The following is a 22390-nucleotide window of genomic DNA, read 5'->3' as shown; positions in this document are numbered from 1 at the left end:
TGACCCACCAGGCTTGTTTTTATGTGGGTGGGAGTGGGGGAAAGGAAGGGACAGGGGAGGCTTCCCGGAGGAGATGGGACTGGGCTGACTTAAGCATGGTGTGTTCCTAGAGGTGATTCCCAGGGACCTGGAGGGAGGGATTCTAGGAGCAGAAGCGGAAGGAGACCTAGCTGTTGCATTTTGTGGTCTGAGATAAAGGGACTTAACCTGATGCAGAGAAGGAGCACAAGGAACAGGGCTGGATGGTACCCACACACTATGCACTGAGGGGGGCCGACAGTGAAAGCATGGGGTCTGACCCATAGTTGGGGTTTGGCATATATTGATTATTTTTATTTTCCACTGTGGGCTGTCCAGAGTCCCTTGCTGGCCGCCCGGTCTGGGCACCAACTGGGTGACTCCGGGCTTTCTCCCAGAGTTGAACTGGCTCTACGTCCTTTGAGTCTCCCCCAGACCACACCTGTAGGGTTCAACTTGGCAAAGCCCTGTCAGGAACGCCAGTGTGGCCTCCTTGCTTCACACCCTTCCCAGCTTAACTTGGGCTTGGTTGTGCTGGGCCTGCACAAGGCTCAGGGTTGCTCTCCCCTCTCCTGAGGAAAGGGCTGCCCAGGTAGCTCCTTCCTCAGCTGGGCGTTAATTGGAGGGACAAAGTCTAGAGTGATGGTGGTCAGGGTTTGTCCAGTACTTCCCAGTTGCCTCTCTCTGAGTCTCCAGCCAGCTGCCAGACAGGTGAAGGAAGTTAACCTGCAGAGGAGGCACCAGGGTCTGAAGTGGCACTGGGGCCAGTTCAGGAGTCCAAAATGAGGGCTTTGCCTGGGAATCTAGGGCTCAACTCTGCCCCATCCTGCTGAGGGGCCCTGGGAAGTGCCCAACAGCTGGAGAGAATGTAAGTGAAAAGATCAGACTCAAGTGCAGCCAGGACAGAGTAAACATGGTACTGAGCACTTTGCCCATCCCTGGGCCTCACTTTCCCTATCTGAGCAGTGGGATCATACTCTCCATCCTGCCTACCTTGCGGGGCTGTTTGAGTGATCAGAGGCAAAGCAGAAGCTGGAAGAACTGAATATAGGAGCTGGACATGGGTTCTAACCTCAGCTCGATCTTATTTGGTCTCAGGTAGGCCACAACCTCTCTAAGGCTCTATTCCTCCTTGTAAAGCTCTCCCAGCCTTGCCACTTGTGTTTGGCAGAGGGTCAGGTGAAGTCATGGATTTCAGAGGCTTATTGTTTAAACCAACAAGTTTCCAGCCCTCTGGGAATTTCCTGTTTAATAGAAGGAAAGGTTAGGAAACAGAAGACTCCCACAGAAAGTGAAATAGAATGTTGTAAATAATTCCAGATGGAGGAGGAGGCTATTTCCAACAGGCACTGGAGGAGAGGGGAATCCCAGCCACGAGGAAGGCTTCCAGAAGAAAGGTACTGGCTGGAGGGGTGGGTGTCTGTGGGACTGCGAGACTGGTGGGTGAGGCACAGAGTGGGAAAACCCAGCTCTGTCCTGGAGGGCAGTGTGAGTTAGCTTGAATAGCTGGGCTGCAGGAATGCAGCTAGGTAGTTAGATGAGAAAGGCCACAACAGAGCCACATAGCTTCCTGGTATGAGGACTGAAATAATCAGACCCAGGAATCTGCGTCTTAACCAGGCCTCCCTCCTGGTAATGTGGGAATAGGGTAGCTTGAGGCCACATCTTGGGAAATGCTGCCCGAGTGTTTTCCAGATTGAGATCTTGTTTTTTTTTTTTTAAGAACTTTATGTATTTACTTTTAAAAGTTTTGATGGCAGTAAGTCTTCATTGCAGTATGAAGGCTTAGTTGTCCTGTGCCACGTGGGATCTTAGTTCCCCGACCAGGGATTGCACCCATGTCCTCTGCATTAGAAGGCAGATTCTCATTTATTGGCTGTGCTAAGTCTTCATTGCTGCGTGGGCTTTTTCTAGTTGTAGCGAGTAAGGTCTACTCTCTAGTTGTGGTACGTGGGCTTCTCATTGCAGTGGCTTTTCTTGTTATAAAGCATAGGCTCTAGGGATGCAGGTTTCAGAAGTTGTACTACATGGGCTCGGTAGTTGCAGCTCCTGGGTGGTGGCGCACGGGCTTAGTTGCTCCAAGGCATGTGGGATCTTCCCACACCAGGGATTGAACCTACGTCTCTTGCATTGGCAGGCGGATTCTTACCACTGAGCCACCAGGGAAGCCCTGGAAAGTGGATTCTTAACCACTAGAGCACCATGAAAGTCTCTGAGACCTTGCTAATAGTACAAAGGCTAAAGCCATGAATTCTGATCTTGAATGTGCTACTTTTCGATTTTGGGGTCTTGGGCAAATTACCCCATGCCCTAAGCCTCAGTTTTTGCATCTGTGAAGTGAGAGTGCCCCTCTGTCTCAGTGGGTGGGCCCCATTTTGACAGAGTTGAGACCCCTCTCCTGAGCTCAGCCTTCTTGCTCTCCTCTCTCTCCCTCTGCTTTTTCCTTCCCTCTCTTTTCTCCCCCTCACTACTGTCTTGCCTCCCTCCTCAGAGCTGTGGTGTAAAACACTCATCTTATCACCCTGGTCCTGGGCAGGGGAGCCCAAGCCGCCGTAGTTCAGGCAAGGTCAGGCTTCATTCTGGGAATGACGCTAGGACCCAGCCTCCCCGACTCCCCTGTCTGCGTCATCTTCACATCATTTTCCACTGTGTCCGAGGAGCTATTTTTAGCAGGGCCCCTCTATAAGGATCACGAAGCCCAGGGACCTTGAGCAAGCTTCGTGCTTTCCTCTGGGCCTCAGTTTCCACATCTGCCAGCCAGGTGAGAAATCTTGCCAACCTTCCTCTTGAGGAGACCTCAGTGGACGTGGGACAGTTTTGAAGACAGGCAAAACCTTCAGCCTGTGCTGCTGCTGCTCAGTGTAGCCTTGGCCTTGGGCCTGCAGTGCCTGTTGCGGTGTTGGTGCCTATATGAAGAATGGTGGGTGAGGGGCCAGCCTTGTAGATGGGCTAGAGGTTCTGGAAACAGCTCAGCTCTGCCCTGGAGGGTTGGAAACACGAGCTCCAGGGTTTATAGTGATTGGGCCCAGGAATTATGATAGGAATTTGGGGATTGGCTAGGACAGGAGGGTTCTGAAGCCCCCACCACTTGCCTTGTTCTGGTCCCTCCAGGCTCTGGCTTACCTGGGGCAGGCCTGGGCCTGGGTTTGTGAAGCCGTCTGTGGGGCAGGGGGTGGGCTCCTATTGACTAGGGGGAGAAGGGGCCACAGTGGAGCAAAGCCATCAAATGCTCCAGGAGGCAGGTCTAGGGTGGTCCACAAGGAACAACACCCCACACCCTTGTTGAAAGAGAGCAAGAAATGCCCCCAAAAGCAAACACTTATCTTCCCAGAGAGCCCAAGAGGACCCCAGAATCTAGTCTTCCAGCCTAGCACCCACAAACTGGCCCAGACAAGTTCTGTGTCACCTACACAGTGCTTTTAAAAAGGTGAGTTAGTTGGCAAGATGTAGCAGTCCGGAGATTGTTAAACTGAAACTCGGATTTTTAGCTTCTCTTGAGGACCCTGCAGGCCTGGAACCCCTGGGCTGGCCCAGGCAGGACCTGCTGTCTCCACTTTTCCACCAGCGCTCCCTCCAGTCGGTTCCCAATCCTGAGGACATGTGGTGTCCAAGCAGTGTGGGCTGTCTGGCCGTGCAGACATCTGAGTGTGTGTCTGTAGCCCTAACCCATTTTAGAGCCCAGCTGACTAAGACCTGGAGAGAGGAGAGGACTTGCTCAGGGCCACTCAGCAAATGAGGTTTGGGTTGCAAAGGGAACCAGATGTAATGATTCCCTGCTCTCTAACCCACACGCTGGGCTTTTACCCTCAGCCTCTGGAGGAGGGTCTGGGGTGGAGGGCTAGGGGAAGGATCAGACTGGTCCAGAGGTGGTTCCCCAGAGCTTGTCCTCAGCTCCCAGCCCTGGCCTGCATGTCAGGCCTGAGCAGGCCCCCTGAGGTGATGGAGCAGTGATGGGGTGATGACATAGGGTGGAGCGAAGGAACCCGACTGAGCCCAGCTCCTCTGGCCAGTGCTGGATGCACAGTGCGAAGGAGCCTCTCTCCCTGCCCTGGGCTGCTGAGGACACACCCTAGGAAAGGGACCATTACAGACTGTGACCAGTGTGGCGGGAAGGAGGGAACCCACCTGGGAGCTGGGAACTGGCATCAAGGAGATACTGCTCTGATGGAACAGCCAGGCTGAGGGCCTCACGGAGAAGGCTAGAGGAGCCCAGTGTGGAGGAGGGAATTTGGGGGTGAGGGAGGCTAGAGGCAAGAGGGAGACAAGGGAGGTATGTGGGTTGGGAGTCAGAGTCCCAGCCGAGCGTTATTAGAATACCACTGTTACCAATTATGTGATTATCAGCCAAGGCAAGGACCTTCATTTCTCCCTGGCTGTGCAGGCATTTAAGGGCCTATTCTGCTCATTCTGACCAAAAGAGGGGGGAGCTGGGACAGTGGAGGGAGGAGGAGAGAGCCAGTGAGCAAGGCCTAGAGCAGTGGGGCTGGGTAGACTGGGGCAGTAAGAAGGCTGGGAGGATGACACTACATGAACAAGTAACAACTCTGCTCAGATGTGGGGCCTGGTCCCCACGAAGAAGCCCTCTAGGCCATGTAGTGATTAGCCACATACATTGGACAGAAATTCAGGATGGTGAAGGAACTCGCCCAGGTCACACAGCCAGCAGGTGGAGAACAGGGCTGACCTGCTGGCCTTCTGCCTCTGATCCAGTGCCCCACCCCAGGGAGATTAAGGGAGCTGGGAGAAACGAGGCTGGGACTATATCTAAGGGTTTCAGCTCTCCGTGGAAGCCTTTCTCTACTTCTGGGTGTTGGTCCAGTTTGGTTGGGCAGATGGGAGTGCCCAGCCAAAGAGATGGCCCAGCCTGACCCTTAGAGGAAATCATCCACTTCCAGAAACCTCTGGGCAACCAGCCACAGGCTCAGGAGGCGAGACTTCATTCTGACCCCACACACCGGCGACACTGTGCTCCTTCTCTGTCCCCCGCACTTGGGTCAGAGGCTCTGGACTTGGCTACCTGGCACTGGGACTCTCAGGCTGCCCCGCTCTCCTTGCTCCTTGGGGACCCTGGAGGCTGTAGGTTCTCTGCCCTCTACTCTAGAGCCCATCTCTGATGGGGAGAAGCAGTACTCCCGTCTGCCTCTTCTCCCCGTTCCCGCACCATTCCATCCATCCTTTCTCAGGACTAACAGTGATTCCCTAAGACCAACCACCGCCCTACTGAATTCTGGTCCCAGGCAGTTCTGTGCCTTTTCCTATCTAATTCTCAGACGTGGAGTAGCCATCTGCAGCCCTGTTCTCAGAGTGAAGGCAGACTCTTGTCTGTGTTCAACTCCCAGCTCCATCCCTCTGTGGGTTCCTTAGCCTTAAGCAGTTGGCCCAGCCTCTCTCAGATTCAGTTTCCTCATGCACAAAAGGAGGTAATATATTATGTGGTGGTTTTAAATGTTATGTATCAGCCTGGCTAGGTGATATTTCTTGTTTGTTTAAACACTGATCTAAATATGGCAGTGACATACTTTGTACATATGATTAACATCTGCAATAGGCTGACTGTAAGTAAGGGGGGTTGTCCACAATAATGTGACCGGGCCTAACGCAGTCAGTTGAAGGCCTTGAGAGGAAAACCCGAGGTTTCCTGGAGCTGGACTTCTATTGCAAGCAGTAATATAGAAAGTGTGCCTGAGTTTCCAGCCTTCTGGCCTGCCCTCCAGATTTCAGTTTTGCTAGCCCCCACAGTCATGTGAGCCAGTTCCTTAAAATGAAATAAACCTCTCTTTCTCTCCCTCTCCATCTATGCTAAATGTGTATCTTACTGGGTTCTCTTTGGAGACCCCTGACTGGTATACTTTTGTAGCCAAGGTTGACTTGAGGACTCCCTGAAACACCGCCCCCGCCTGGAAATAGCATACAGTTAGGGTGAGCTACAGACGAGGGAATTGAGGCGTGGAGAGGTGACTTGTCCAGAGTTTTAGAGCTGGAGTCCGGAATCGAGTCAGGCCTGTCTTCCCAGCTCTCTCAATATGTCCTTGCCTTGTCACCCATCTCCATTCCGTGATCCTCAAGTCAAGGTGCCCACGGGGCCTCCGGTGACTCCCTCTCTCCTGAGGTTCTCTTTGGGTTTAATTAGAGCCCTCACGTCCCAGTCGAGGGTGAGACCAGAGGCATTGTTGGGGCCTGACTGGTACTGAGTTAACTGATTCTTGTGCAAGACTAGCAGTCTTGTGACATGTCAGCTGTCACCAGCCCTCGAACTGTGGTGGCCCTGCTGTGGCTTTTAGAGTCGTTATGAGTGAAATCAACCAGGAGTGATGGCTAAATACCCACCCCTTCACCTTGGGGAAGACTTCTCTGCCCCACTCCATACTCTGCAGACCTTGCAAGCTCATCTCTTTGCAGGATAGACCTGGGTTAGCAGCACAGAGCCCCGCCGGGGCCCGATGCGGTGGGGCAGTATGGGCCCTGCGCCCCCTGGGCTCAGGGACAGCCCCATCTCAGCTGCAGCTGTTGTCATTCTCAGGAACACAGCCCTCCGTGGCCAGGCCTTCCCATTTTTTCAAGAAAAGCCTCATATCCAGATTTTGACGTGAGCACTCTGAATTCTCGTCTTTTTCTTTTTGAAATAGCGAAACCCTATTTGAATAGATAATATTTGCATATGCCAAAAGTGCAAATAGCATGGTTCAGGGTAAGCAATGAAAATTCCCCACATCCAGGTCTTTCTGCAGACACTGCCACTGCTCCTAGGTTCTCGTGGGTCCTTCCAGAAAGATTCCACTCATTTATTCAACATGTATCAGTTGGTCATCTACTACATGTCCAGTGCTGCACTTACGTAACAGAGTCCTTTTTGCTCTTTGAACTTAACACTGATAGCTTGGAGAGAGCCCTGTCAGTGATCAGGGAGTGCCCATCCTTTTCTGCAACTGCGTAATGATACTCCACCGCACTGTTGCTCATCGTTCACCCACATAGCCCTTACCGATTGTTTGGTGGTTTTCAGTAGGTTGCACCCTCAGACATCCTCATATGGGGTGAGGGCGTCTGTGGGGTATTTAGAAATGAAGTCACTAGGTCAAAGGTCAAATAGAAGGTTAAAAATCTTTGTTTTTTGTTAAAGTTTTTAATTTTATATTAGAGTGTAGTTGATTTACAGTGCTGTGTTAGTTTTAGGTGTACAGCAAAGTGAGTTAGTCATGCATATATATGTTTCAGATTCTTTTCTCACGTAAGTTATTATGGAGTGTTGAATAGAGTTCCCTGTGTTCTACATCAGGTCCTTGTTGATTATCTATTATATTAATGTGTATATGTTAATCCCAACCCAACTTATCCCTCCTCCTCTTTCCCCTTTGGTAACCATAAGTTTGGTTTTTTTTCTTTCTTTTTCTTATAATTTTATTTATTTATTTTTGGCTGTGCTGGACCTTCGTTGCTGTGCATGGGCTTTCTTTAGTTGTGATACGCAGGCTTCTCATTGTGGTGGCTTCTCTGTTGCAGAAACAGGCTCTAAGCTGTGCGAGCTTTAGTAGTTGCAATTCTGGGGCACTAGAGCACAGGCTCAATACTTGTGGCACTTGGGCCAAGTTGCTCTGCAGCATGTGAGATCTTCCCAGACCAGGGACTGAACCCGTGTCCCCTGCGTGGGCAGTGGGTTCTTTACCACTGAGCCACCAGGGAAGCCCTCATATGTTTGTTTTCTAAGTCTGTGAGTCTGTTTCTGTTTTGTAAATTAGTTTATTTGTATTGATTTTTTTTTTTAGATTTCACATATAAGTGTTATCATATGATATTTGTCTTTTTCTGTTTGACTTCACTTGGTATGATAATCTGTAGGTCCATCCATGTTGCTGCAAACAGCATTATTTCATTTTTTATGGCAGAATAATATTCCATTGTGCCACATACATGTATGTAGTGAACACATAGATATGTAACACGTTTTATTTCCATTCATCTGCTGATGGACGTTTAGGTCGCTTCCATGTTTTGGCTCCTGTAAATAGTACTGTAGTGAACATTAGGGTGCATGTATTTTACAGTTTTCTCTAGATATATGCCCAGGATTGGGATTGTTAGGTCAAATGGTAGCTCTGTGTTTCATTTTTTAAGGAAGCTCTGTAATGTTCTCCATAGTGGGTACACCAATTTACATTCCAATTAATAGTGTAGGATGGTTCCCTTTTCTCCACACCCTTTCCAGCATTTATTGTCTATAGAGAAGGTCAAAATCTTTGATTCCAACTTTGCTTTTTCTCTCATATAGAATTGTATGCCTTGTTATAAACAACCTCAGATTCTTGGTGGAACGAGGTAGTTTTCAGGCAATAAATAAATAGGTTTACTTATTCAGTAAATACTTATCGTGCACCTGTTGTTTACTGGGCATTGAGCTAGGTTCCAGGGAGGCAGTCCAGCTCTCATGGAGCAGACAGTCTAGCGGGGAGACAGATGTAAACACAAGCCCATCCAAACACATGATCATGTGAGAGTGAGCGCTCACATGGGTGGTCTGAGTGGCCAGAACAGGGCCTGCTTTATCTGGGGATTTGGAAAAGCCTCATGAGGATGGGACATTCCGTGTAAGTCCTGAAGAATGAGAGGAGCCAACCGGGTGATGGTTGGGGTGGAGCAGGCCGGACTGGAGATCCCCGATCTTGGTGGTCTCCAGCTCTAATCACTACACTTCATGGTATTGTTGTTGTTCAGTTGCTAAGCCACGTCCGACTATTTGCCACCCAAAGGACTGCAGCATGCTAGCCTTCCTTGTCCTTCACCATCTCCCGGAGCTTGCTCAAACTCCTGTCTGTTGAGTCGGTGATGCCATCCAACCACCTTATTCTGTGTCACCCGCTTCTCCTCCTGCCCTCAGTCTTTCCCAGCATCAGGGTTTTTTCCAGTGAGTCGACTCTTCCCATCATGATATGGGCAGTTGAAAATATCACCTGTTGTGCCAGGCTCCAAGGAGGTGTTGGATACATCTTATTGTGTTACTGTTATTATAGTAAAACATGAATGGGAGGCATAAGTGAGAAGTTGGGGCTACTGGTCTGTGCTCAGAAGATGGGCTTGCACTCTTTAGGCCTTATGGATCCTGAGGAAGGCTGATGGGGAGGAGCTAGAAGGCCTCCAAGCCCTCGCTGAAGTCATACAGGTGGGTTTGCTGGTGGGATGGGGCATGGGGGGCAGCAGAGGCCATCCAGGCCCCAACTGAGAGGGTCCCCAGAGCTGGCCAAGAGGTGGACCTTTTCCCACAGGGTCTGGGGTTTGGGGACAGCTGTGAAGCCTTGGGGTCAATCCTCAGTGAGACACACCCTGGTGTTCAGGCAGCGTGAAGTGCAAGACCCAGGCAGGGGATCCCGGGGTCGGGGGAGGGCAGTCTTCACATCTACCCAACCTCCAGATCCCATCTGGCTTCATGCTGAGGCCTGGTTGTGACACCAGCTCAGTGCTTCCCTCTAGCTAACGGCCATCTCCCACCCAGCCCGCGTTCCTCTTTTCTGAGCCCCTACATCAAGGTCTGTTGGGACTTTGCCTTCATTGCTTTGACTTGGGCAGTCTAGGGGGGCTAGAGGGGCTCAGCAGAGCTGGTGGCTCAGAGGAGGTTCTCCGTGAGCATTTGATTAATGAATGAATGAATGAATGGATGGAGTGGATCAACAGGCAAGTCTTCTCTGTGGGCTCTGTGAGTGCATGTGTATGGTGAGTTCTCAGGCCCCAGAACTCGGGGCAGTTTGTGGGCAGGTTGTGTCACCAAAGAGGCAAACGTGAAAAGTGGGAAGCTGATGGGCAGGAGAATCTGAACAAGGTCATTACCAGGCGCCTGGTTGCTCAGGCATTTGTGCAAGTCTGCCCCCGGGGAGATGTGCAGGCACCCTGCCGTTTCACCCCTTCTCGTCCACACACGGGCTCACAGGCCCCTCCCTGGGCTGGCCGTCTCTGATCCTGGTCTGTAGACCATGTGAGTGGTCAGGAAACCAACTGAGGCCCCGTGGAGCTGGGCTGGGTCGGGAGCTGCAGGACAGATGGACACAGGGCTGGCGGCACGTCTTCCCCCTCCCACACCCTAAGCCTTTCTTCTGGCCCTTCTCCCGCTGCCTCTGGCCAGCGCATCAGATGACCATGGCTCTGCGTGGGAGGGCTCCCACATTTTATCTGGGTAACTACATTTAGAAAGTAGTTTTTCCACGGCCTGCTCATGTCTTAGCAGACAGGAAACTGCTGGCAGCTCTGAAGTCATAGTTTAGGTTTGGGAATTCTCAGGGCCAGAGCAGCCTGGTGGTCATTCATAGGTGTACACACTGGATGTCTCTCAAATGCACACTTGGCCCAGGACCCAGAGGTGCCAGAGTCACTTAACACCCCCTCATGCACAGCCACATGCCCAGCCACTCTAGTCATGGGCCAGCACACTCATACTAGCAGCCACGTGTAGCTGCACAGTCACATTTGTTGCAGGCAGACATGCGGGGATGGGCCACTGTGCACCATGGTTGTGACATGGTATGCACTGTCGCACACAGGGGCCCGGCAGCGTGGCGTCACAGGGTTGCGCATTGCTGCTTCACCTCTTACCCCCACTGCTCCCCACCAAGTGCTCACTAGCTCCCCAGAATGCGACATCGCTGTCCTGCCCCCACCTGCCTTTCTGGTGAGGTCAGTATGCGCCCCGTTGGGAGCTCGGGAAAGGACGGTGGGTTTGTAAATCACCCGAGTGCAGTCAGGGTCATCTTGGGACACTCGTGCACTTTCCAGAGTGTGTGGTATTATTAGGCACCAGCAGAGTCCAGAGAGGATACATCAAAGTACATCACAGAGGTGGCACTGGTCAGTGTTCAGGCTGTTGAACAGGTGTTCTCTGAAAAAAATGTTCTGTGGTCACATAGGTTAGGAATGTGTATTATATAATTCAGTTGGACTGAGCAGAGGTGAACTGGTTTCTCGTTTGTGGGTTTTGGCAGAGCCGTGTGCTGCCAGAGCTCCTGGGAATGGAGTGGGATGGGTGGGAAGGCCATCGCGTGGGTCTCGTTGCCCACCCACACTGCCTTCTCAGGGCCTCAGGTGGGCTGGGGGCACCTGAGCAAGACTGCTTGGCAACATCACCAATCCCTGGACCCTTCTGCGCCTGCCTCAGGGCTATGGATTCAGCCGCTTGCCCTAGAGTCCGCATTTCTGCCAGTTCTCAGGTGTTGCTGGGGCCACACGTGGAAAACCGCAGACCTCAGAGGAGGAAGAGGGAGCTTTTCAAAGCAAAACTTGCCTGGGGTTATGCCTCTGCTCAGAGCTCCCCCCTCACTCAGTGGAAGGCATGGCCTCATGGTCTGCAGGGCCCTCCCACTAGATGACCCCCCAGCTAACTGTTCTGTCCCTTTAAGCCGACCCAGCAAATCCCCACCTCGGCCTTTGTTTTGCTGCCCCTTCTGCCCTGAAACGCTCCTTCCTCAGATCTTGGTGGAGACCAGCCCTCCCCGCCATCCCCTCCTCCTCACTCCTCCAGCCCCATGCTTGTACACTGTGTTCTTTCACGAGGCCTGCCATGACCACGACAACACCTGCGGCCCTCTGCGTCCACACCTGGAGGCCAAGGCCATGCCATCGTGTTCTTGGCTCCATTCCCAGCACCAAACGTGGTGCTGGGGAAGGGGAGGGTCAGATGCTGTGAGGAACAGAGATGGAGGGGGCCAGCAGGGCTAGAACTTCTCTGTCAGCCAGGCCTGAGCAACTGGAGTCCCCACACAGGAGGACCCCAGGTGGGTCTCTCTGGTCCGATGCCAGGTCTGCTGCCCTGGGAGGGAGTGGGGAGGAGAGGACAGGTGCCCAGGCCAGGGCAGTGGGGAGTGGCCTTGGGGGCAGCCAGGCTCTGTCACTGGCAGCATGTTCCTTATCAGCACTGACCTGTGTCCTCTCCTTGGAGCACTCGGCATCCTGACATATCACTCCAGGGGTCATGGCAGTGTGGATAAACTCTGCTCACCTGCAGCTCACAGTGATGTGGGTGAGGTCGGAGGTGTCCTGTGGCAGAAACCAGAAGGTTCTGGGGAGCTGGGGCCAGGCTTGTTTTCTGCGACACACCCTCTACTGAGTCTGGCCTGCCCTAGGAGGGTGGCAGACAGAAGAGGGCAGTCGGCAGAAGAGGAGGAGTCAGGCCTGTCTGACTGCCAGGTGCAGATGACTGAAGGAAAGAGGCTGGGGGAGGGGCAGACCCCCTTTGACCTAGTCCTCTGTGGGGTCTGTGGGGTGGCCGCCTGGAATCTGCACTGGTGTCCCTGGGGCCTGTCTGATTGTGCCCATCCTCCTTCCTGAAGCAGCTGTGTGTGCCGGCTGTACCCTATAGGCCTGCCCCAGCATGTCAAGGCTGTAGGTTGAAGCAGCCTTGGGTGTCGGGATAGTCTGTGGAATTGCTCATGATGACAGTGGTGGCCTTGCTCAGGGCTCTCAAGGAATCCTCTGACAAACAAGGCTTTTTAAATTTATTACTTTATTATTGTTTCTGGCTGCACTGCACAGCATTTGGGATCTTAGCTCCGTGACCAGGGATGGAACCCATGCCGCCTACAGTAGAAGCACAGAGTCTTGAGCACTGGACCACCAGGAAAGTCCCTGACAAGCAAGGCTTTGACTTTAGGGTCCTCCTGCTCAGGGAGCTAGCATCAGGCCCTGAGCCTTGCTCTGAGTGGCTGTGCCTGGCAGATGGACTGCAGGCTGAGGTCCCTGGGTCACCAGCTTTCCTGGGTGTAACTGTGAGCAGTTTCCTGCTTCCCATGTACCTGTGTCTGTCCATACACACACGTGTGCATGCACAGCAAAGTCTGCAGTCTGCGTTCCTGCGCTCCCAGCCCCCACCCCTGCCTGCCTCTCCCCATTTTTAATGACAAAACATGAAATTAATGTCAGGTGTACTGTGTAATGATTCAATGTTTATATGTATTGCAAAACGATCACCGCAGTGAGTCGGTTGACATCCATCACCATACACAGTTACATAAAAATTATTTTCCTTGTGATGAGAACTTCCAAGATCCACTCTCCTAGCTATGTTCAAATATGCAGGATATAGTATTATTACCTATGGTCACCATGCTGTACATTTCCTCACCATGAATTATTCATTTTATAATTAGAAACTTTTTTTCCTGGAGCTTACTCTACGCCAGGCCTGTGGTTTAATCCTCCTGCAATCCGATGCCATAGGGTTGTGTCCCCCCAAAGATACGTTGAAGTCATAGAGCTCACCCGTATACCTGTGACTGGAACTTTGCTAGGAAGTAGGGTTATTAAAGGGCTTCTCTGGAAGCTCAGCTGGTAAAGAGTCCGCCTGCAATGCAGGAGACCCCGGTTCGACTGCTGGGTCTGGAAGATCCACTGGAGAAAGGATAGGCTACCCACTCCAGTATTCTTGGGCTTCCCTGGTGGCTCAGCTGGTAAAGAATCCATCTGAAATGTGGGAGACCTGGGTTCGATCCCTGGGGTGGGAAGATCCCCTGGAGAAGGGAACAGCTACCTACTCCAGTATTCTGGCCTGGAGAATTCCATGGACTGTATAGACCATGGGGTCGCAAAGAGCTGGACATGACTGAGCAACTTTCACTTTCAGGGTTGTTAAAAACACAATGAAGTTAAAATGAGGTCCTACTGGATAAGAGTGTGCTCTAAGCCTCCTACTGGTGTCCTTTATAAGAAGGCCAGAGGCACATAGAGAGGAAGGCATGCGAGGAAGGAGGTGGAGATTGGAGTTGTGCTCCACAAAAGCTGAGAAACTCCTGAGGCAGAAACAAGATGGGGTCCTTCCCTAAAGGCTTCGGAAGGAGCATGGCCCTGCCAGCACCTCAATTTCTGACTTCTAACGTCCAGAAGCAGGACAGAATAAATTTCTGTTGTTCTTAGCCACTGGGTTTGTGGTGTCTTGTTACAACAGCCCTAAGGAAGTAATCCATTTAGTTTCTGTTAGGATCTCTATTGTACAGGAGGAAATAAGATTCAGAGATGTTAAGCTGTTGCCTACCGGTACACAGCAAGTCAGTGTTACACCTGGGATTGGAGCCCAGGTCTGCACAACTCCAAGCCTGTGAGCTCAGCCTCTCCCCATCAGACCTCCTTTGGCTCCATTCCTTGACCCACTATAGCATCCCGCTCCCTGCATTCTCAGGGAAGACCCTATCCCCTCCCTGTTGGGGGCCTCCAATATTCTTCACTAGCTCCTAAAACTCTCCTTTGTCCTGGCTTCCCCAAGTTCCCGTCTGACCTCCTTCCTTCCCTTCCCCAGCAAGCTTCAGGGGTGCCCCTCACCATCCCCCAGACCCCGCATGACCTCAGTCCGTGGTGCTGCTCTCAACTGACCACATGGGAGTTCTGGTACCCCCACAGCCTGGACCCCATTTCCTCCTGTGCATCTCTGTGCAGTCATGATCTCCCTGTAGTTGTACCCCTTCTTCCTGTTGCTCCCAGGTCTCCATACCAGGACTCTGTCCCCAGACCTCTCCCCTTCCATCCCTGCTCAGGATGGACCCTCTGTAGGGGAGCACCAACCATACCCCCTCCCTGGCACCCCAAGCTTCCAACATGCCCCATTGCCCCCAAAGTGGCATTTGAGACCACTGTCCAGGCTCCTGTGGACCGTGAGGTTCAGACTGAGGAGGCCCCAATTGCTTTCTCTGCAGAGGGCCTCCCCCATCTCCCTGCCCCTAGCCTGCTTTGACCCCCAGCCTCTACCCCAGGCCCAAGGGTGGAAGCTGCCACCAGAGCAGGTCCAGATCTGTTCAGTCAAAGTTGGAGGCCCAGCATGATTTGTCAAATCCTGAGCCAGCCTGTTCAAGGAAGGGTAGGAGGGCAAGGTCAGAGCTCGTTTGATGTTGTGATGACCTTCTGTTGGTCCAGCAGAGGTTTGCACAAGGAGGGGTCGCTGGAGTCCGTGTGGCCATGTGATGTAACGGGGCATCAGCTTGTACACCGGTACATCGGCACGCAATGTAACAGCTGTTGTTGGCACTCTACCTGCTCCCTCCCACTTACCGTTTAGGGTACACAAGCCTGAGCTCTTACTGCCAGAGACCTCCGCTGTGTCCCAGAAACCCCTAGGCCTGATGTAGAACTGACTGAAGGTGCCAGGCTGTTAAGTGTGGTTGGATAGGCCCTCGCCCCAGGTGAGGTGACCCTGAGGAGCGTCCTGTACTGGGTTCGGGCTCTCTAGCGACATCAGGCTCCGGTCGCCCAAGGTGGTAACTTGCTTACTAATACCCTTCATGGCTCCCCCTCCTCTGTCTGATGCTCATGCTCCCTACTGGTGTTCTCCCAAACACACGAATTAGCCTTAATCCTTTCTCAGCTTCTGGAAGAACCCAAACCAAGATGTACAGGTACAGGTACACACGTCAAAGGTCTCCCGCAAGCGTGCAGGCAAGTGCAGCAGACACACAGTCACATGTAAGAACTCAGGCACGGAGGGTGCACACACACACTCACACACCTTCATCCGTTCCATGCACTCTCGAGAGGGGCCTGGATGAGCTCACAGGACCCTCCGACTAGAAGCACTTGGATCCTCATCCTGCTTGGCCTTCGAATCCCCACCCATGCCTTTTCCTGGAAGCCTTCTCCCCATACTGCCAACAGAGGGATACCCTCAGTGCTGGGCCAGCACCCCTAAAAAGACATTCAGAGGGCTCAGCCTGCCTGGTGGCCCTTTCTCTGTCTGATTCCCCTGGAGCAGAGGCTAGTTCATCTCCTGCCACCCTCACTGAGGGGGTGCAGGGGCAGCTATATACCTGACCCTCCATAACGCCCAGGGACCACGGAACGGAGTGGGGCATGCAGCTGGCATTCCACACATGCTTGTGGAATAGAACTGTCTGCTCCCACCACTACACTGTAGCAAGCCCTTCTCTGAGCCCCAGCATCACAGGGACCCCTGGGAGGGATTTCCTAGTGTTCCTCAGGCCCAGTGGTTCCAGGGAGTGAATTGTCCAAAAATTTCGGCAACTATTCCCTGTGCCAAGCCAGGGCTGAGTGCCCAGGACCCTCCTGTGATTAGCAGCATGTGGTCCTTGCTCCACGGAATCATAGGGGGGAGATAGACAAGAAAACCCCAGCATATAAGGAGTGAGGGGTATGGAGGCATGGGGTGGGGCCAGCGGAAGTGGCTCCTCAAAGGCAGGGGCAGCCCTCCTGGTGCCCAGAGTTTATCAGTTCCCTGGACCACTACATCACAGTCACCAGAGGGGTGACTTCCCTGGCAGTTCTGTGGTTAAGACTCCATACTTCCAATGCATGGGGCATGGGTTTGATCCCTGGTCAGCGAACTAAGATTCCACATGCCCATGGGTGTGGCCAAAAAAAAAAGAATAACCAGAGGGTGTATTATAAATATGGGCTCCCAGCTCCACCCAGCTCTATGGAGGGTCTGGGAACTGGCATTTAAACCATCTGCACCCTAGATTCTGGAAAACCCCATGTAGGCCTGGCCTTGGCAATCTCACTCCGTTAAATGACCAGCTGAGTGACCATTCTAAGCCCTGCTTTTCAAACTGAGGGTAGGATGGTGGTGGTCATGAAACCATGGGGTAAACAGGTATATTTCTGAATATCAGTGTGACTTGGAGTTAACTGATCAATCATTAAAACACTAATTTGATATTTTAAAGATATTAAAAAGTATTTGCTAAAATTCATGGTTTAAGATAAAATATGAGACAACAAAGAATTTTGTAGTGTGGGATTAGACACCTTGGGACAGTTTCAGTCCCCATCTCGGTTGTTGGGGGTGAAATCTTGAGGTCCCCTTTTCTTTCCACCAGGGCCTGAACTATTTAAGGGTTTTTATTCTTCTTCCTGTATGCATTAGGATTAAGGGTCCAGGCTGTGCAGACAGACTTGGGTTCAAATCCTGGTTTCCTATGTATTAATACTAACTCTGTGCCTCAGTTTTCCCATCAGTAAAATGGGTATAAATACTGTACTGCTCCTGGGCTTGTAGTTAAAACTTCACATGGATCTTGCTGTACTCCTTCAGTTCAGTTCAGTCTCTCAGTCATGTCTGACTCTTTACGACTCCATGGACTGCAGCACACCAGGCTTTCCCTGTCCATTACCAGCTCCTGGAGGTTGCTTAAACTTATGTCCATCAAATTGGTGATGCCATCCAACTGTTTCATCCTCTGTTGTCCCCTTCTCCTCCTGCCCTCAATCTTTCATCCGGGTCTTTTCCAAGGAGTCAGTTCTTCACATCAGGTGGCCAAAGTATTCGAGTTTCAGCTTTAGCATCAATTCTTCCAATGGATATTCAGGACTGATTTCCTTTAGGATTGACTGGTTGGATCTCCTTGCAGTCTGAGGGACTCTCAAGAGTCTTCTCCAACACCACATTCAAAAGCATCAACTCTTTGGCACTCAACTTTCTTTATGGTCCAACTCTCACATCCATTCATGCTGCTACTGCTAAGTCACTTCAGTCGTGTCCGACTCTGTGTGACCCCATAGACAGAAGCCCACCAGGCTCCCCCGTCCCTGGGATTCTCCAGGCAAGAACACTGGAGTGGGTTGCCATTGCCTTCTCCAATGTGTGAAAGTGAAAAGTGAAAGTGAAGTCGCTCAGTCGGGTCCGACCCCTAGCGACCCCACGGACTGCAGCCTACCAGGCTCCTCCATTCATGGGATTTTCTAGGCAAGAGTACTGGAGTGGCTTGTCATTGCCTTCTCCATCCATACATCCATACATGACTACTGCAAAAATCATAACTCTGACTAGGCAGACCTTTGTTAGCAAAGTAATGTCTCTGCTTTTTAAAATGCTGTCTAGCTTGGTCATAGCTTTTCTTTGAATAGGCAAGCATCTTTTAATTTCATGGCTGCAGTCACCATCTGCAGTGATTTTGGAGCCCAAGAAAATAAAGTCTGTCACTGTTCCCATTGTTTTCCCATCTATTTGCCATGAAGTGATGGGACTGGATGCCATGATCTTTGTTTTTTGAATGTTGAGTTTTAAGCCAGCTTTTTCACTCTCCTTTTTCACTTTCATCAAGAGGCTCTTTAGTTCTTCACTTTCTGCCATAAGGGTGGTGTCATCTGTGAATCTGAGGTTATTGATATTTCTCCCTGCAATCTTGATTCCAGCTTGTGCTTCATCCAGCCTGGCATTTCTCATGATGTACTCTGTATATAACTTAAATAAGTGGGGTGACAATATACAGCCTTGACATGCTCCTTTCCCAATTTGGAACCAGTCCATTGTTCCATATCCAATTCTAACTGTTCCTTCTTGACCTGCATACAGATTTCTCAGGAGTATTTCTGGTATTCCCATTTCTTGAAGAATTTTCCACAGTTTGTTGTGATCTACACAGTCACAGGCTTTCATGTAATCAATAAAAGAGAAATAGATGTTTTTTGGGAACTCTCTTGCTTTTTTGATGATCCAGCGGATGTTGGCAATTTGATCTCTGGTTCCTCTGTCTTTTCTAAATCCAGCTTGAACATCTGGAAGTTCACGGTTCATGTACTGTTGAAGCCTGGCTTGGAGAATTTTGAGCATTACTTAACTAGCGTGTGAGATGAGTGCAATTGTGCGGTAGTTTGAACATTCTTTGGCATTGCTCTTCTTTGGGATTGGAATGAAAACTGACCTTTTCCAGTCCTGTGGCCACTGCTGAGTTTTTCAAATTTGCTGGCATGTTGAGTGAAGCACTTTCACAGCATCATCTTTTAGGATTTGAAATAGCTCAGTTGGAATTCTATCACCTCTACTAGCCTTGTTTGTAGTGATGCTTACTTGACTTCACACTCCAGGCTGTCTGGCTCTAGGTGAGTGATCACACCATCGTGGTTATCTGGGTCATGAAGATCTTCTTTGTATAGTTATTCTGTGTATTCTTGCCACCTCATCTTAATCTCTTCTGCTTCTGTTAGGTCCATACCATTTCTGTCCTTTATTGTGCCCATCTTTGCATGAAATGTTCCCTTGGTATCTCTACTTTTCTTGAAGAGGTCTCTAGTCTTTCCTAGTCTATTGTTTTCCTCTATTTCTTTGCATTGTTCACATAAGGCTTTCTTATCTCTCCTTGCTATTCTTTGGCACTCTGCATTCAGATGCGTATGTCTTTCCTTTTCTCCTTTGCCTTTAGCTTCTCTTCTTTCCTCAGCTGTTTTGCCTTTTTGCATTTCTTTTTCTTGGGAATGGTCTTGATCACTGCCTCCTGTACAGTGTCACAAACCTCCATCCAGAGTTCTTCAGGCACTCTATCAGATCTAAGCCCTTGAATCTATTTGTCACTTCCACTGTGTAATTGTAAGGGATTTGATTAGGTCACACGTGAATGGTCTAGTGGTTTTCCCTACTTTCCTCAATTTAAGTCTGAATTTTCCCATAAGGAGTTCATGATCTGAGCCACAGTCAGCTCCTGGTCTTATTTTTGCTGTACTCCTTGGTAAATGAAAATTGTCAGTTATTTTATTGCTGGTGCTATACCACACCACAGTTCAGGGCTGTGATTATCCTAATTTCTTGGGTATCTAGCCCTATGTTCCCACCCCCAGTGCTCTGGGGGCAGCCAGCAAAGATCTGTGAGGGGACCCAAGGAGCTGTGACCTGGCATCCTTCCATCTCCCTGGGTTTGGGTTGGTGTCTCCAAACCTCAGGCTTCCCAGGTGGTGCCAGTGGTAAAGAATCTGCCTACCAACGCAGGAGACGCGAGATGCAGGTCTGAGCCCTGGGTTGCGGAGAGCCCCTGAAGTAGAAAATGGCAACCCGCTGCAGTATTCTTGCCTGGAAAATTCCATGAACAGAGGAGCCTGGCTGGCTAAAGTTCTTGGGGTTGCAACGAGTTGGACCGACTGGGCAGCTGAGCACTCCAAACCCTCCTCGGCTGGGCAGTGGGACATGGGGACAAGGAATTGCTCTGGCTACTGTGGACTGGACACTGTGCCCCTCCCCCCGGCCTCACCAGGAGACCAAAGTCTAAGAGGCTCTGTGACTTGCCCAGGGCTACAGAGCCAGTCCCTATTTTAGGGCTGTGCAGTCCAATATCATAGCCACTAGCCACATATGGCTGCTTACTTTTAAATTCATTAAAATGGAACAAAATTTAAAACCCCATTCCTTAGGCACAGTAGCCACATTTCAAGTGTTTGACAGTCACATGTGACCAGTGCTACCTTGTGTGACAATGTGGATGCAGAACATTTTCATCATCACAGAAAGATCTCTCGGTTCCACTCATCTCAAGGGGAAGTTCTCAACTGTGGCTGCCCACTAGACTCACCTGGAGAGCTTTTAAGAAACACCAGTGTCTGGCCCCACTCGAAGAGGTTCTGAACAGCAGCCAGGGCTGAGAACCACTGATCTGAAGCCCTGTTCACATTGTCTGCTGGAAAGCTTTCTCTAGTGGAAATGGTTAGAATTGAATTTATACCTTTTGTGAATATCTGCATCCCTCTCCCAGCTCATGTGTTCAGAGCCAGGGTTGGGTGTTGGGCCTCAGTTTTGTGGAATTCCCTTTCCACATAGTTGGACTGCCTGGCCTGTTCCCCTCTCCCTGGACAATGTGAAATGGAGGTCCAGCATCTCTCATGGGGTTTCTTGAGGCTATGGAAGAGAGGTCATGCTTCATGCTTGTCATGCTTATGGGGTGTGGGTAGAAGTACTCAGAGGCATCCCTGTCTGGCTTGAGTGGATGGTGAGGAATGTGGCTGCTGGCCAGCTCTGTCTTTCTGAAAACTGGCCTCACAGTCCCCTGGGTCCACTGACCTTATCATCCCAGGAATTTCTGTGGTGACTCTAGTCATGCCACCCACTGTTTGCAACATGCAAGGGCAGGCCGAAGCTGTGTGCATACTCAGAGTGGCCACTGCTGCTAGATGGTGGAGCAGAGCTAGGTGAGGTTGAAGGCTGGGGACTCCATGGCACCTCTCCCCACTTTGGGGTGGGCCTCCCCTATAAGAAGGCTGACCTGCAGGGGCATGCCAGTTTCACAGTGGGTTCCCTGAGGCCCAGAATTGCAATGGGTCTTCCTAGGGAGGGTCATCCTGCAGGGGTCACTCCCACAACAGGGAGACCTGCTACTAGAGCGCCATCTATGAGCAGTCTCTTTGGTTGGTTCACCCAACCCTAGGAGGGCCACATGTCCCTTGTGGCAGGGGGTCTGGGAGTGAGGACAGGGTGAAAGGCCCTTGCAGGGGGCCCTGTGTGGGGCCTGTGTTCCAGGACAGAGACATGAGTGCCACAGTGGGGCTTGGAAAAGAAGGTCTCTCTGAGCCTCCTCAACATGGAGATCCTCCCAACAACATTAAAGTTCTTCCAACACTGAGCATCCCCTGCTCCCATGGAGTTCCCAGTCAGAAATGGGGTTCAGTCTGCTCCACCAGAACATGGAACATGGAGGCGCCAATCTTGGTTTATGGAGACTGTGCTTGTGGTGGATTCTAGGTTGTTTGTGTGGTTTTGTCAGAGCTGACCTCTGCGTTTTTATGATGAGTAAATGAGCAAGAGCCAGTTACTCCTCCCTGAGGTGTAAGAATTGCAGACAGTGGGAGCTGGAAAGACCAGTGAGGGTGAGTAAAATCTTCCACTGTCTCTCACTTTGAGCAAGCCTGACATTTAAAAATCATTTTACTGAAGGATTTTATAAATGCAGTTTTGTAGATTATGAACTCTTGTAGACCAGAGGTGTTCTCTAGCTACAACTGACAAAACCAAAACCACCACGCAAGAACAAGAATGAATGAACCTGTGTGTGTAATAGATATGGTTTTCTGTATTTGTTTCCTCCTTAGTGTTTTCATTTTAAGTATTTGGCCAGTAGGCAAGAGGATAGCTGGGTAAGATGCAGATGTTGATGGAAAAGCTTGAAAACTGTCATTTGAACAGTGCTGAACAATTTTGGGATGTGTGTAAGTGATACTATACATGTTTTAAGGAGAATTTCATACAGTATAACTTAAGTGAGCCTGAACATTTCTAACATAGGAAGCCCCTTCTAACATACAGGAACCAATCTGAAGCCAAATCACAGTGAAGATAGGGTTTAAAAAAAGTGAAAGTGAAAAGTGAAGTTGCTCAGTCCTGCAGACTCTTTGGATGGGATGAACTGTAACCTACCAGGCTCCTCTGTCCATGGGGTTCTCCAGGCAAGAGTACTGGAGTGGGTTGCCATTTCCTTCTTAGGGTTAAAATGTATCTATTTCTTGTGTCTGGCCCCAGACCTTCCAGGTCCCTAGAAGAGAGTCACTCCTCCACATGCTAACTCCCCGCCCCACCACCCACTGTCAGTCTTTGAGTTCACTGCATTGGGCTCTGGTTTGCAGGTCCAGGCACACACCATCTTAGATAGTTGGATATCATGAGAAACTTCAGGGCCTGGCCAAATCTTAATCAGTGTTTATGGTT

General features: G+C 50.8%; 1 protein-coding gene across 1 annotated transcript in view; it reads left to right on the top strand.

Moving 5' to 3' along the window:
• Nucleotides 1-1391: 1391 nt before the first annotated feature.
• The window catches only part of POC1A (POC1 centriolar protein A), a 98993-nt gene continuing 77994 nt past the window's right edge, over nt 1392-22390 (top strand). Inside the window, exon 1 of the mRNA XM_055413960.2 lies at nt 1392-1415. The gene's annotated coding sequence lies outside the window, so the exon portion shown is untranslated. The remainder of the gene's footprint in view (nt 1416-22390) is intronic.

The sequence above is a fragment of the Moschus berezovskii genome, chromosome 24 (genome assembly GCF_049115385.1).
Source record: "Moschus berezovskii isolate FMDL1 chromosome 24, NW_MosBer_1.0, whole genome shotgun sequence".
NCBI lineage: Eukaryota > Metazoa > Chordata > Mammalia > Artiodactyla > Moschidae > Moschus > Moschus berezovskii.
Note: the sequence above shows the minus strand (reverse complement) of the source record. Positions and strands in the feature narration are given on the sequence as shown.